The following is a 16,184-nucleotide window of genomic DNA, read 5'->3' as shown; positions in this document are numbered from 1 at the left end:
TTATGCAGGATGGCTGATATTTCTTTACCCAAGAAACGTGCTACAGCTACCCTTACCATCCAGCCAAGTACAACCAAGCCAGCAAATCACTACTTTTTGAATCAATGTCAAAAATAATTGACATGCAGACTGAAGATCTACTTAGATAAACGTCGCAAAAACTGCATGCATGACATTACTTTACCGTGTGGCGATGTTAAATAAACTCATGAATTTTTTGTTTGGCTTGCGCGTAGAACTTCACAAATTGTTTTCAACTGAAATAAAACACTCACAAAACCTTCTTTAAATGAAAACTAAACTTAACACACTCAGCTTCCAACAAAGTAACTCAAAATCCATTCTCTGAGCAGCGCAAGGTCACCACAACAACATACTAGTCATGGTATTTTGGTCTTGCGAAAATATGTGTGAACTTTGACCTTTGGCGATCTCTGTTTAGAAAAATTTGCAACGTTTACTTAACCTAATGTACTGCCTGCCTTTCGTTTACTCATACATCACTGCTTGCAACGCAGCCTTCTTGGTTGTTTTCAGTCCATAGTCTTTTGTTTGACCACTACTCCTTTTGTGTTCAAGCAGCAGACTTTTGACATGTTTAGTAGTTATGTGGTTACAATAAATCCAAATCCAGCGTACTGCTTCATAGTTTAGTTGTAGCAATTCTGAAAATGTCATGACGGTTATTACGTTAAATTACTTTTTGCCCTTGGATATGTGTTCGGAGCGCCAGGCAGACCCCATACGCAACAATCATCTTTTCATACAGCAATTGTACAGATTTATCGAAGCGTTGTAATTTTTAATACCACTATTTTGAGAATGTCGTATTGTGCAAACGAATAAAAAAATGAGAAAGTTCTACTTGTTCAATACAGAATTAAGCTCTATTGAGAACAACCTAAGTCTGTAGCTTGTTTATGAACTAAATTGGCCATTAAATTTTCCGGCTGGTACTTCCGAGTCTACATGTCCAGTAGTTTTCATCTGAGTATCATTATTGTTTGATTAGAATTTTCATCAACAAGTACGTCAGAGGTACAGTTTGTAATTTTTCCTACCAAATCGACAACGACACTTGCCATGACACAGCAGGGTTCTGGAAAATAAAATGAGATTACAACGTTCGGATTGTTCTTGTATGATTACTGTTGTACGGTAATAAAGCAAGAACGTTGTTCAGTGCTCATTCGGATGTTTTGCGGTTTATTACTTCCACGAAACAGTAAATTTAGTTTCGCTGCGCAATTCGATCAAGTTTCTTTTGAATTGTGAATGCTATACAGTGAATTTGTCACCTCAAACTAAACTTTGCTTGTGAAAAGAACGCTTTGGTTGTGTTGTCGGTGTTGAATAAACATTTGGTTAACCAAAAGTCTAGTGCTTTGTTACAATATTGGAAAGATATGTGTAAACACCTTCATTGTCGAAGGCAGAGTCAGATATCTCACAATATTTGGGAGTTAAAGTCGGTTTATGTGACATTTCAATGTTTTGTGGCAGTTAGTTAGCAACAAAGTCTTTGGTGGCAATTCCATATCATTCTAGCAGCTACCGAGTCATCAAAAACTGTTTTCTTTGCATCGTCCAGCGACGTTGAAGCGATGTAAGGAAACTTTTGGCAACTAGATACGGTCTTCTTGCAACTAACCCTTCAAAAGTTAGTATCATTGTTTTGTGAGGACCCACAAGATGAGCATAATACCACCTTGATTCAGGCACCTTTACTGGGATACGCAAGAAAATGCACAGCAGAGCCACTCAATTGCCAGCAATGAGAATATTTGAAATGAACTTAACAAGGAAAAATACCATTGTTTATCTAAAAAAGCGTGTTGTCTTTCTCCCGTAATAAGAAAAACTATAAAAAATCTTTTTTCATCAGTTTTTGAAGCTTAATATATTCTTCCAAGGAGACGTGCTGTGATAGCTTACATTCAAGTTATTGCCTAGCACATTGAATTTTTGCGTTGAGGAATAAACAACTTAAAAAGGTAACTTGTCAATAAACCGGTCACAGGAATTGATGGTCTATCACAAAAAGTTATTTTATTTTTACTGTTTTACATTGTGGATAAAGGTGAAGTGGCCAACTGTGTCGCCGGCAACTACCTTAGCTTGTATAGAGCATCGCTGTAGCGTGAAATTTTTCGTAAACATCTACATTCAACTGTGTGAACAACTTGCAAAAAAGCAATAATAGTTCTTTAGTTATTGATCTGGGATTTCTGTTCTACGAACTCAAGCAAAAACTAAGATCACACGGCTCATTCTTTGACTCTGAAAGTTAGCTGCTATTCGTTGTTCAAGTATCACCCGATAATAATACAAAATAAATTGCATTTTTTGTGCGGTACAATCCACGCAAGAGCATTTGTATTTACTGTACCTTGGTATTGAAGATGTGCCATTACTTTATTATATGACTGCGGAATGTTGTAAAAAAAGTGCATTCAATTATGCAAATTAAAGTGATGTTGCAGACTTGTATCTACATCTAAATACTTGTAAAAAGAAGGATAATCAAATCTCCTAACCTTATTAGTTAAAAATTTTATAGCGATTCAAACAAGTTCGCAGTGGAGAGCCTGCATGTTCGACTCCAGCCACCCGCACTTGCTGTTGTTTCTCTGGGCAAGAAACTTAACGATAATTGCCTCTACTTAGTGATCGATTTCGAGTAATGGGTAGTACCAAATTTAAGTCATATGTAAAGTAGACAACCGGAAAACAGACATTGCCGTCGGCTGCAGCGTGGGTCAGGTGTATGTCGGAAGGCGTACACCGATGCATAGCGCTCAAGTCCGCTTTCCCGCAATGCAGGATAAAGATAAACAAACAAACAAACAAGTTATATTTAATGAGGTCAAATTTTAGTTGTTTGTTCAGAAAGCATCTCTTAGTTTGGTTGCTGACCCGAAGAGTTGTCTTGATGGGAAGTTTTTCTTGAATCTTTTCGCACCTTTTCATTGATCAAAGCTTTTGGTGCATTATTGCTGTTGCAAAAGGAAATTAGTTAACGTCTTTTGAAAGTGATCAATATTTCCGCTTTCGAATGAACTCCGTCTATTCAACGCAGTCTGGAAAATAGACACCTGACCATTTGGTGACTTACAATGATATTTTAGCTCTTACAACAAGAAGAAATAAATAAAATAAAAAAACAACTATCTACCCGATATCTCTATACGCGGTTTAACTTTATAGTCATAGCAAAACATTAGACCTTCGTGGATCAAAGGGATTTAGTTGCAAATAATTGAAGAAGATTTTTTCAGATAAAATTACTAGATTTACGTCGAAGACATAAAGTTGATACGGCTCAGAAATTTTACATTATTGAATAAAATTAGGCGGAAATGGTCAACACTCATGCGGTTACCGAGATTACGTTTAATAACATCAATTAGTGGGTTATAACTCATTGTGACCAATTTATTATCATTTGTATCCTTTGATGAAACGTTTCTTCGCCTCTATTTGAAACTTTCAACACAAAAGAGTTTACGCAACGATAATTGATTGTGTACACTGGAAAGCTTAAAGTTTTATAAGTTTCAATTACATCCGTCTATTACATCCTTCACCAGAAAAAATATTTTAATATGTTTTTGACTTTTTCATTTACAGTGTTGAAAATGTCTTGTGATTTTGATGGACATTTCTCCCTTTACTTTCTCAACCACTTCAAAACTTTGCTGTGTGATGGAATGAGTTTGTATAATATATTTCTTGCATAAAAAAGTGAAAATGCAGCAATTCGAACCAGTACCTTTTTGAAAATCAAGCAGATGCTTATTAGTCAAGAGTGTAGAATCAAAACAGACTGAATGGTATTTCTTTCTTCTTGTTAAGTAGGCCTATTACGTATTTGCTGGACAATAGACATTTACTGCAAAAACAGTATGCAGACAGATATTCACATCTAAGCTACCAGCTAAAATAAAATCACATTAAATAAAATAGCTTCTGAAGATTGTTTACGAACACAGAAGATTCGTACCTTAAATGATTAATTGTTTGATGTCAATTATTTATACAATGGCATATTTATCACTGCTTGACCTTGTCGCAACCTTGTGCAGCATGTACATTAAGATTAAGAATTTTGCTTTTCATTTAACTCTGATAAATCATGGAAAATCGTCACATAAACATCAGCTCTCGTAAAAACGTAAAATATCACCAGCATTAGATCAACAAGAGTTTTAACAATCTAATCAATAACTAACTATATCAATAACTATTCCAAAAAGAGTTTTACAAAGGTTAGAATTGGCTATTTTGGAGAAACGTTTAGCTACAGCCGATTACCGATATCTTGTATCAGTTGCATGTATAGAAATCGATCCTTGCAAAACTCACGCAAATAAATACACTGGCCTTTACCAAAAGACATTGACAGTCACTATCAAACGATATTTTTTTAATCTTAGCTTCAGTTCACAACTTCACACATTGCTTTGACTGACAGCTTGTTTTAGGCACAGAAGCTATTTTTGTCAAGCCGATATTTAAAAGTAAAGAGAAAAACAAATTGACAAAAATACTGAACATCTTATCAAATTTGAGTTAATCATTCTTTAAGTAAAAGAAAATATTTTTTTCATGTATATTCTGTCGTGTTAATTTTCTTCTGATCTTGAGCGGCAAAGTAAAAGCATCAAGTTTTGCCAAAAATGCTAAAAGAAACGAACGGACTTACCTGTGACTTAGAAATGGCAACACTCGTCTTGGAAAAAACGATTTTTCACACCAGGGTTGCAGAAGACTTCCAAAGAAATTTACAAAAAAGCAATCTCTTCAAACAAGACAATAAAATGGCACTGCAAATGTAATATCCGATATTAGCCAACGAACCGAGTTGATTCTGACGCATAATATGTCCCCACATATGTTCAACAAGGGTGCAGTGAGGGGGGCAAGAAGCAATTGCCCCTCCGAAATATTTTAAATAAACATTTTGTACTCTGTTACAGCATCATTTGATAAAGTTTTATTATTGATAACTGAAAGTACTACCAGCATATTAGTTAAGGTATTTTTGATTTTAAGGTATTTTTTCAAATTATTTTTGGGGAGGCCTATCAAACTTCCCTGTAGGTACCGTAGTCCACCTTCGATGACTCATTGCCGGGCTCACTCACATATGCAAAAATACTTTTGCCTACCCCCGAAATTTCGTGCTGGCTACGCCCCTGATGCCCTTGTGGGCAATCTATTCATGATTGCTTGAGATACTAAAGTTTCTCCGTAAAATTATTATATATTTTCTTATTTGCGTGATACACAGCTTTTTATTTTGCCCTTAGTAGCAATAAACGTTATTACGTTTGTTTATTGAAGGAAAAAAGCCCTTCAAATGAAACGTTGACACAATATTACGAGAAATATTTTTTAGAAGTTTATTTCACTTTAAGGTTTGAGCTGGTGTCAATTTCAGTTTGAAATATTCTTGTCTAATAATTTTTAACGTGTTTTTAATTGTTCTATGAATTTTCTAAAGGTTGTTAATCCTCCGCTTTCGCTAGCCAACATAAAAACTTTCCACTTTGCCATTTACGGTGGCAGCACGAGACTTTATCTCGCATTTTGTGCATTCTGCACTTTGCTGTAGCTTACTGCAGTTTTAAGCTCCATATAGGCTAGTAAGCGACTTGCCTTCGTAGTAAAGTGCACAAATCAAATTATAATTAAAAGCTGTTGCTTTTGCCTGCTCTCATAACCTGTTGCTTTTGCCTGCTCTCATAACCTGTTAACCCCACCAGATTACATTCAGATTATGTGGGATCCAACGTAAGGTTTGCTTGCTACCTACAACACACAGATGGTTTTGTGGTTTTTCTTTCTAAATGATCAATGGCTTGAGCTTTCAGCTTTGGCAGCTTAAATTTAGAATCCAACATTTTAGCTTGATATATTGATCTTAAATCTTCTCGAATGCGCATTATACCGAAAACCAACCCACGCAACTTTTCGGCTAACTTCAAATAAAAAAATGTCAAATAAAAAAAATGCCTGCAAACGATTTTGTGTTGAAACCAGTCCAGATAAGTAATATCTGCATCGCCAAACGTAAAATACTTGTCATAAACAAAACAAAAGTCAGTATATTCCATATAAAGACATTAGTGTACCCAAGAAAAGTGATACCGCTGATTTTGAAGGTATTATCGTATTGTATTATCAGTGGCCAGTCATTTCCTTTTATGGATTGCTTCTTCTAACTAACAGACTAACCAAAAATCTATAATTCTTTCTTAATTCTCAACTACACAAATGAAAAATTGTCTGTTGTGAGATGATTCTTTTCTGTAGAATAGTAGCCTATATAAAGCTACATGCTAACTTTATAATAATTATGAACGATTTGCTGTCATATAGGCCTATGCTCTTTCATTGCATGTAAAAGCAACAGGTTAAAACACCGAGTAGTTTCAATATGTTGGTTAACACATGAAGAGATTTCTTTTGCTGTGGCAGTGCACACTTGTAAAATATAAATTAACATCTATTGAAACTTTCGATAAAATTTTATTTCCTCGGCTTTGTTGTAAAAGATAGTGCAAGCTTCAAATAAGGAAGTGAAGCATTGATCACACCTGAGTTCGTATGGTAGGTTACCTAAAGGTATATGGAAACTATCCATTATCACATTTTCACTGTATGAAAACTTTGTTTAATAAGTTAAATAATGTAAATAAACTTTATGCTAACAAATTTTAAGCTGTACTTTCCGTGCAATAATTGAATTATTTTTGATTGCAGTTGTTTATGTTTGTTCCATAAAGCATTTAAATGTCGCAGTTCTTCCTTTTTTCAATGCAATGGTCTGCTGGAAGCCAAAAAGCAACATCGACATTCATCTGTAAAAAGTGTTGCTTAGCTCCATGTGCTTATTCGGGCGTGACAATTGGACTGCAGATGGGCCCACTTAAAGTCTTAAAACTATGCTCAACAATTGGGTGGTCGCGCAATGAAATGGTTGTATTATTTTTCCAGTTATTTTACTTCACTCGAAGTTCATTGATTCTACATATCCTCCCAGATATTTCAAATTGGTTGCAGTTTGGAACATTCGTGCTTTTTACACGTCCAGCAACGTTGAAACAACGCTAAAAGTCGCACTTTGCGTACTGAGATATGCTTTGAGTTTATAGTCATTTTTCACATGTGATTGGTTTTAAAAATTGAACTTTTTCCAAGAATCTTCCATCTAACGGAACTGATGGTTAGCAACAGAAAATAATAGGTAGTTCATTTTGTTGTTATCTCAAATAAAAAAGGAACACCACAATTTGTTTTTACTTCAAACACATAAATAAATACAAAAAATAACTCGATATTTTTCGGCTATCTTCAATCCCTAATCAAGAAATGTACAGATACAAAGAAAATGATAGCAAGGAAGTAATTTTTTCTGCATTCAAACTCAATAAGGTGCTTTGGGAACTGAAGAGCCAACGCGACTTTCATCTTGTATGGGGTGAACACCTTAGTTTGTTACTTCGTTCAAGCTAAGATAACTATCAGAGTCCATTCAATTCAAATTTTTAGAAGAAAATTATTTAAATGTTGAAAAGTCTAAGATGCAATACAGTATTTGTATTTTAAATCCTGCTTTAGTGACATACAGTAGTTTGTTTCGAGTTTTTTTCATAATAAAAATAAGCATATACAAGTAGCCGAAAAAAGCTGTTTTTATCAGTGCATTGATTGCTTGAAACGTTTCACACTACGCCGAAAAGTAAGGCTGTGAAAGAACAAGTGTTTGGATATAGGATACTGTAAAGCAGTAATAAATTAAATTTTAATGAGCCAAAGCTAAACATTGATGCAACAGTTTTTACCATGTACAAAACAATACATGTGATATGCGTGTGGTCGTCTCAAGTATAAATGTTTATTTTCAAGAAGCTTGTGGTTAAATTTTGGATGTTTTTTTTAACACTAATGAATTCTTGTGAGCAGAAAAAAAAGTATATCACAAGACTTCCATTGATGAAAGACAAGCCTGTGCTTGATTTATCACAGAAGAGCGCGTATATGAGTTCCTTGTTTTGCAAATTCAACCTTTGCACACTGCACAGGTGACTTAAGCATTTGTTCACTAATCGATGTTGTTTGCTTACGGATATCGAGTTGCTGCTTTTCGCAACTAAGTGTTAAGTAAGTTATTTCTCGAAAATGCACCACACCGAAAAATCGAAAAGGTTATTTGAATTAAATTCCGGAAGCAGAGATAAGAAAGTTAAACCACTACTACAATTGTTTGAGTAGCTTTAAATGACCACTTGCAGCAGAAAATAAGTTACTTCCGTCCCCAATGTAAGGGTCACTGCGTTCAGTTCAAAGCGATATTTCGGTACATTTCGTCTCAATTGCGCGTGTTGATCCTGGATTTACCTCGTAGTTTGACATATATAACTTTTGCTTGAGAAAACAAATAAGCAATAACAAGCAGCATCTTTAAGGTACAAATTACTTAGCTTTACATTAATTCAACGTTGGACAAGTTTAAAAAAAGTTTTGTCAATAAATTGCACTATTGTCGTGTTACCCATCATTATTATTATTATATTTTGTAATTAATGGTCTACTAGGGCGAAAAATAGGCTACTTGCTACAGTCTCTATCATAATAGAATAAAAATAAACGCATAAAAAGTATGAACTACAAGCAAATGAAACCTTTGAGATGATCCAGCCAAGAAAAGGGTGCGTTTAATCATTTCAGACACAAGGATATCTTTGTCGGATGCAGATACGTTATTGGAGATAAAACTAATTTGAAAGAAATCTACCCCCAAGCAGATACATATTACAAATACAAAAGTTTGCCAAATAATACTTGACATATCTCTAAACATTGGCCTGCTGAATACCGCTGGTGGAAGTTAACGCATTTTCTCTCAGAAACTCGCTTCTGCCAATCACTTATATGATCACACCGACAAGATCCACTTGTTTCAAACGTCAGATTAATTATGGTGTTGCAACTCTTGCTACACCATAATTGTTTGTTGAACAAAGTCGTTTGCAACAACTCTAAAAATTGTTGGAACAGATTGACTCATATCTGTATAAATCTTATACTAACTTGATACTCGACAATGGTCCGACTACGAGAATGAAGATTCAAAAACCAAACCATTTAAAAAGATTTGATTTTGCGAATAGTGTGTCTATTGCATGGGCTCTATCCAACGGGGGTGATCACCCTCCCACTCATTGGAGTGGTTGGAATAACTAAGACGAGTTGAAAGTTGTTGTTGAAATGACTATGACGATTTTAGCCCACTGTCCAAAAATTCTAAAAGTGGATAGAGCCCCCCGAATTCTAAAAGTGGATAGAGCCCCTGGTATATTGGAAATGGGATGGACTCGGGTAATAACGTAAGCTGCGCCTCTACACGACTGCGCTGACACACTGACACTGTCTGCTTTGTAAACACTATTTGTATAACTTAAGACTTCTTTGCCGAAATTTGCAGCTTTACGGTTCTAATGACTTTACGGTTCCTCATAAATTTCAATAACATTATGCAAATCCATCTTACTACATTGCACATAAGGCTTTCTTATGCAGCATTGCATTCAAGCAAATGAAATGCGTGATAGGCCTACCATCATTGTACTGTATAAAAAATCTTCATTAACTTTTAGTGGTCTTCTTTAACTTTACGCAAACCAAAACGTGCTTTCGAACAATTGTTGTCATCGTCAATGCGGTAATGATGTTCATAGATATACCAGTATCTGCTGATCGATCGTCGATAAAAAAAATAAAAAATAAATCCAGATATCTCAATTTCCCTTTGTGGTAGTTTAACAACGTTACTTGATATTGCATTTAGGTAATATCACTCATTCTGTCAAATGAAATCTAAGCACCGTCGCTTGTGGTGAAATCAATCAAACGTAAATTCAACGTTAGTTGATTGCAAACACGCAACGTAAACATGCGAGTTCAACAAGACGTTGGCTTCACAAAACACAAATGTCTTCAGGAAATGTTCGCTCTGTCGCCACAACAAACTCAAAATTCTCCAAACCTGTCAAATTATCAAGTCAGACCACGTTGCGTACCTTACGTTGCTTCTACGTGCAATCGGCGTTGTTTAACGTTAAAATACATTATCAAGTTTAAATCTGCAATATCATTGTTTGAGAGTGAGAGCCATCTTAACAAATTTTGTCATCATACGTCATACAAGTTCATCCATTAACGCAGTTGTGCATCTTAATGTGTTGTCACTGGTTTTGCATTTAGAGGCATTGACGCACAAGTTCGCCGCTTTGCATCGCTTTAGCTTAAACATATAGTTACTGTAAAGTGATAAAGTATTCCGAAACATGTTACACTGGAAAATAGCCTACTCTTTTTTGTTTAAGACATGGTTGATCACTTTCACTTATAACATTTGGGTTATTTCAGTTTTTGTATGTCTTTGTAAAACGAGTTTTTACCCAAATGGATGTCCGAATGTGTTTCTTTCTGGTAGATGACATGAACGGCTTTCACCGAGTTTTCTCGTCCTTAGATTGTACTTTTCATGATGGATGTCACGGCAAGCCGCGTCGCATCGGAAAATCATGACTTTGAGAAAATCATAAGCAGAGTCATATGCACGTGAAAACACAACAGTGAAACATTTATGAAGAACACGTTTTGCTAAAATAAGGGACGGATGTTGAAAGAAATCATTCATAACAACAGTCTTATGTGATATGCTGGTAATATGCCATTTTTGTAAAAATTTCCCTGGAGGCCATATGTGAATGACGCGGCTTTCAGTAAAACATAGGTGTCATACTTGAATGCCATGGCCTCCAGTGAAACCCAGGTGTCATTCATATATGAAAGCCATGGTACATGGCAGTCAATGTGTTTTAACAAAAGCAAAAAATATTCTCGAAGAAAAAGCAATGTTGTGAAACAGAACTTGATGTAAAAATCAAAACTAAGGTACTCTGAGATTGTCATATCAATGACATTGTTTTAAACTTATTTTACCCTAATCTTGACAGTGCTTCCATTTAAAACGACATTGACTACATGTCTCAACGTTGCTTCCAGTTTTCCAGTTGTCTGTTTGGTTGCATTTGTGATCGCAGTGCACTGTACGTTGTCGCAATGGGCAAAAACCAAACCATGATTTATATTATTCAATAAATACGTTTTGGTGGTAAAAAGATAGTACAAAACTCCGTTCCAAGCGCTCAAACATCAACCAAGACATTTCATTGACCTTTGTTGCCCCCACGCGACTGGTTTCCATTAAATTGATTTTGGAAAGGGGTAAATTTTATTTGCATTAGTGGTAGATCAACCAACATACTATGTATGAAACATGGTCTCATTTGCTCGACTTGGAAAGCCTATACAAGAAAATAAAGTTAATTGAGTCCAGTTTTGGAAAAAAATCTGGAAAATTGAAAGCCTTGAAACATGCGGAATACGCTTCCATTGTTTAGTTTTAGTATTTAAACGATTAGTTTTATTGTGCATGAAAGTATTTGGTGTGTGGAGTGCAAATAACTATCAGCGATGTGTGAGTGTGGCAAGGAGGAACAAACTGCAGACCACACCTTCTGAAACTGCGCCATCTACCATGCGCCAAATGGTGTGCGTGGTCTGTGTGAACTGGATGACGAATCAATTCAATGGCTGCTCGACTCCTTCCCAAACATTCTAGACCGAGTGGCCGCCACTACCCAAGGGTAGTAAAAACAAGAGCTCCTCGACCCTTGGAGTTGCGAAGAAGGCTCAAACAAAGAAGAAGAACAATAATTGTATACCCTTTACCTTGTTTATTTTGTATGGGCTTTAAAGCAAACAAAAGTGTTTTTGTTTTGCTTTTACGTAGCCTACAATCAAATCTGTTTAATGATAAAAACGGTTACACCATGTAGGTCTAATATTACTTCGTGTTAGATAGCTTTGGGATACACAATTAAGTCTAAGCTTGATTTAAGAAAGCACTGCTGCAGTGTCGAAGTGCTTCAAACAATAAAGCTTTAAGCAAATAAATAGTCATATTTACTGTTATCAGAAACACTGTCCTTTGTGTTTAATAAGTCCATGAACCTTCATTTCCATAACAAAGAGATTTCATTTCTTTTAATAGTTTCGAGTGCATTGTAAATTATCAGTTAAAATCACCCCTTCTCTGTCGAATAGAAGTTTCGCAGAAAAATTTCCAAGTGGTCTACAAATTGTGAGTTGTTTGCTGAAGGTAAGGTCTAAGATTTGCTTATGGCTGAGTAGCAGGTTCAAACAGGATTTATTGCGTGGGCTAATCTCACCTATTCTTAATGAAATAATATTCTTTGTATTTGATTTTCAAGTTTTAACAATTTATTTATAAACTGTTGTTAAGGTGTTCTTAGGCTATCGTTAATGTGCTGTAGCGGCCCATGTTGCAAATATGCAATATATGATTTTGAGATTAAAAAGAATAGCCTACTAGTCAAAAAAACGGTTGTTTGGAGAAAAACATTTTCGCCTGATAAATTTTATCCCTAAGTTGTAAACAGTCCATGCAAATTTTACAGCTATTATTTCTGTGTTGTATAAATTTATTAGCCTTGCCAAACCTGTCATTTTCCCATTCCCAAAAGTATATCAAATTAGCAATATTTACACCTGGACATATTTTTGACTTGTCTAGCCGTAGATTAAGTATGTACGCTGAGCACAACATACGCAATAATAACGTAGAATATGTAAGACTTTCCAACTGCATCCTGGAAGTAGTCCTGGAAGTAAATTGCCGGATCTTTCACCAATAGCCACATTTTACCTGCAAATTTAAATTTGGCGAAAAAACAAACTAAAATTGCAAAGCATATAAAAAGCTTATTAGCCTACGTAGAATCTACAAAATCCTTGAATAATTTAAACAAACAATTGCACTAAAAGTAACATACCAAATGATGAGACTATACGTCCAGAATGCAATTGGAAAGTCTTACATTTTCCAATATTATTGCGTAAATTGTGCTCAATGTACATACCTAATGTCCGGTTAAACACGCCAAAACTATGTCTAGGTGCAACTACTGCCTTTATTGACATACTTCTGGATATGATAAGATGGCAAGTTTGTCAAGGCTATAATTGTAACAAATAAGACTCTTAGATTTTTTTCCAAATAGCAGCATATTCGGCGTGTTCTAGTAGGCAGTGGAGCAAGAAGGGCTGCTTTTCCGGACTAACATTCTAGTGGGAGTATTGTTTCCTCCAAAGACACAGAACAGACAGCAACATCTGTCATTTTTATATTAATTTAACCTTTGCAGTTGAATCAATGTGAAAATGACAGATTTTGCTATGGTAGACTTGGTATTGCAAGAGTTTGATTTTATACATGAAACCGTCAAAGTTGTAAAAAGTGGTTACTTTCTTTGCGATATTGCAAAATTTACTATTTTAAATTTACAATTTTGGTAGGGAGGTGATTTTTATACATGAGTATGGCCGAAAACGTTTGTAATTTTTAGTTTATGTTCATGTTATTATGTTAAATGCCGTCTGGTTGTTAGGTTTTATTTGTATATTTTAAATTTATAGTCTGCTAAGCTAACTCTCTAGGCTAGTACGTCTAAACAACAACAGCTTATTTTGGCTTCACGTTTTACGCTTCTGTACAATTTGAAACTGAGTCAAATTCAAAACTCTACATTGACGTTTAGCAAAGCAGATTATAGCCTACAATTTTAGAAAAAAAAGTAATGAAAAGCACCTTATGGAAGTAACATTTGGCTACGGTATTCTTTAGGCTGTGTTCAGTAAACAAAAAGTAGCTTACTGACAACAGGAGCGCTTTATAGTCACTCGTATTAATAATTTGTATTCTTTCTTGGAGTGAATTAATGGTGTATTCTTTTGAATTGTTAATTCTTCCAAGTTTAATTGAATGAAAAAAAGACTGTCATAATAATAATTTTAAATGTTTCAAATCGTATTAAAGTAAGCATTTTTAAAAGCAGAAATTTCCTGTAAACTACGTTAACTTTTCTTCCCGTTGGTGGGAAGATATATTTATTTTGTGACGTAAGTGAAATCGTAACCTAGAAAATAGCTGTCAAGCCGAAGTGAGAAATAACAGCAGAGGAATTATGAGCTTGTGCTCTTACAAAATTACCTGGTAATAAACTTCTCGCAGAGTTAGATCAACAAAGCAGCGTTGGATTTTATTGGGAAATAAAACCATGAAGCATGTTAGGACAAGAGTTGTCATTGTTGCCAAGGTTTTCATGCAGGCTATGGTATCTTCTGCTACAGCAGTGCGTCATGCTTCATTGCTCGCATCAAGTCAATTTCTCCTTTTTATGTTAAACAAGTACAATTAATTTTTATATAAAATGATCAGGTCGATTCTTTTATATATATTTGAAAGCAAGGCCAAGGTCAGAAGATGTAATATGAAATAGTGTATACTCGAAGTTGTAGCCTATCAGCTAAAAGTAATTTTTGTTCCCTGGTTTCTTTGTGAATCGCAGTCTACTTAGGTGAGGAAAGGAAAAGAATTAGATTTGCAAGCAGCAATAGTAGAAAGTAAAATGTAATTCGGGCAACATAATTATAAGGACATCTCGTATTGATATAAGATCGATATTAGTAATGTAAAGTAGACTGTAGAGTGTAGACCGCCTAGATCAGTTAATTTCCACGTAAAGCGTTCGCCCCACAGGTGAGCACTGGCACAAATTATGTGGGGCATGGCTGAATACATCGCAAATCAATTTATTGTTATCACCTCCACGAAAGCTTACTTCAAATCTGGCTGGTAGAAATATTAAGCCGTTCAGTTGTTGACAAACATATTACATAGGATGTTTTGCCATTACAAAGTAATAAATGGAAATTTAACTTTTATCCACAAAACCATCAATGGAAAAAGCAGCTTTTTAATTCATTCAGTCATTGCGGTATTTTGTTTGTTAGGTAGTTTTTTTAGTTAAATCATGTCATAGGTTGATTGATTAAATCTTTATCCTCGGACTGGAAAAGCTTCTTGCAGAGCTTAATCATGGACTTCTAAATAGTAGCATCTGGACTGGAAACTCAGTGGGCAACTTGAGGCCAAACAGTTGGTACAACAGTTGGCCAACAGGGTTAGTTACTTGGCTGTTGGTCCACTGTTGGGCCTCATGTTGCCCACTGAGTTTCCAGTCCAGATGCTACTATTTAGAAGTCCATGGCTTAATCCTGGCAGTTTTGCATACTTGTAGAGGCGTTGTAAATACGCCTCTACAAGTATGCAAAACTTGTAGATACTTGTTGAATCACTGACGCTGGCCAGGTTACGGAGATTGACAGAGTAAAGTTTCCGATTGTTGAAGTCTTGTTGCCGGGGAATTATTCCGTCCATTAAATGCCGCTGAATGGAAAGCAGTCCTCAACGTGCGTTACTCAAGCGCACACCCCGAGAGTTGAACCAGCGTCACTTGATCTTGAAGCTCTTTCGGTCCAGAAGTCACGCGCTAACCAACTAAGCTATCGGGGCGAGGCTCAGAAAAAGAAACAATTTCTTGAAGTCTATGACGTTTTGCATTTTCCCTACATAACATAGTTGAAGAGGCAATATGACAATTCGAAATCTACACCTAAAATTTCTAATATGTTAAGATAAATATTCACTCTTCTCGTGTAAATAATCATACAAAATGTTTTAAGACATAAAATTGATGTAAAATTATACACACAAGAATATTGCTATCGTCTTATGAACTGATAAGGAATTTGTATTAGGTCAACATGACGATTGATAAGTCAATAAACACAAATGATGGCATCTGTAATGTTGGAATTGAAACGATAGAAATATAAAATTAAATTTTCCAATTTTTCGCTTCAGTTTTTCAATTTTAAACAGTGTAGTAACCTAATTCCTGTATTAAGATTGCAAAAAAACAAAAGCTCAGTTAACCAGGATTTTACTGCATTAAAAAAGTTGTTACGTAACGGTATGACACAGAACCCGCGTCCAAGTAGTGGGGATTATCATGTAGTATAGAGTACGTCCGTTTTGAAGTTTACCTCAGCCAGTAAAATTAGTTATACTGTATTTGCATTGTTTTAACGTCGCACGATGTTGAAACAAAAAAGTGTGATGATTCAAAAGTCCTAATTTCATCTTCTCTTTGAGACCAAAGTCGAAAAAATACAGAAAGATC

The 16,184-nt window shown here is 35.3% G+C and overlaps 1 protein-coding gene across 9 annotated transcripts in view; it reads right to left on the bottom strand.

Moving 5' to 3' along the window:
- The window catches only part of LOC145779363 (APOBEC1 complementation factor-like), a 48,689-nt gene that overhangs the window by 13,029 nt on the left and 19,476 nt on the right, over nt 1-16,184 (bottom strand). For 4 of the 9 annotated variants that reach the window (XM_082590930.1, XM_082590927.1, XM_082590931.1 and 1 more), the window contains 2 exons: nt 14,150-14,330; nt 4,706-4,826 (listed from right to left, as the gene is read on the bottom strand). The exons of 1 other annotated variant lie outside the window; for it this stretch is intronic. The gene's annotated coding sequence lies outside the window, so the exon portion shown is untranslated. The remainder of the gene's footprint in view (nt 1-4,705; nt 4,827-14,149; nt 14,331-16,184) is intronic. 4 more of the 9 variants (XM_082590932.1, XM_082590929.1, XM_082590935.1 and 1 more) reach the window with 1 other exon arrangement.

The sequence above is a fragment of the Aplidium turbinatum genome, chromosome 11 (genome assembly GCF_918807975.1).
Source record: "Aplidium turbinatum chromosome 11, kaAplTurb1.1, whole genome shotgun sequence".
NCBI lineage: Eukaryota > Metazoa > Chordata > Ascidiacea > Aplousobranchia > Polyclinidae > Aplidium > Aplidium turbinatum.
The sequence above is the reverse complement of the archived record's forward strand: the minus strand, read 5'-3'. Positions and strand labels throughout refer to the sequence as shown.